Consider the following 460-nt stretch of genomic DNA (forward strand, 5'->3'; position numbering starts at 1 on the left):
GAGCTGATCATTGGTTGAGTCTTTGCCATTTTGGCTATTCTTCCATCCATGTGAATGGTAGTTGACCATTTTTAACCACGTTGTTCAGGCTTTGGATGGCATTTCAAGGCAATTGAAATCATTTTGGCTGAGCAGCCTATAATTTTCTACAATTCTTTATACATTTTCCCCTCTCCAATCAACTTTTTAATCAAAGTCCGCTGTTCCTCAGAGCGATGTCTGGAATGACCCATTTTGCTGAGTATTTCAGTGTGAAATGCACTATAATCAGCATAGATTTGCTTCCTTCCTTAAATATGGGCCATACTGGACACCTGTTTCTTCAAAGAATCAATCACCTCACTAATTGAACACAACACTGATATTATTTTGAACATGCCCCTTTTCGAATACAGATGATTCCATTACACAAAATGAGCAGCATGCGTGTCATGACTGTTGGGTCTGTTGGTTTTCTATG

The 460-nt window shown here is 38.9% G+C and overlaps 1 protein-coding gene across 7 annotated transcripts in view; it reads right to left on the reverse strand.

Annotated features, from left to right (window-relative positions):
- The window catches only part of thrab (thyroid hormone receptor alpha b), a 157,207-nt gene that overhangs the window by 37,029 nt on the left and 119,718 nt on the right, over nucleotides 1–460 (reverse strand). The gene's annotated exons all lie outside the window — the stretch shown is intronic.

Source organism: Etheostoma spectabile, chromosome 21 (genome assembly GCF_008692095.1).
Source record: "Etheostoma spectabile isolate EspeVRDwgs_2016 chromosome 21, UIUC_Espe_1.0, whole genome shotgun sequence".
In the NCBI taxonomy this organism is placed as follows: Eukaryota; Metazoa; Chordata; class Actinopteri; order Perciformes; family Percidae; genus Etheostoma; species Etheostoma spectabile.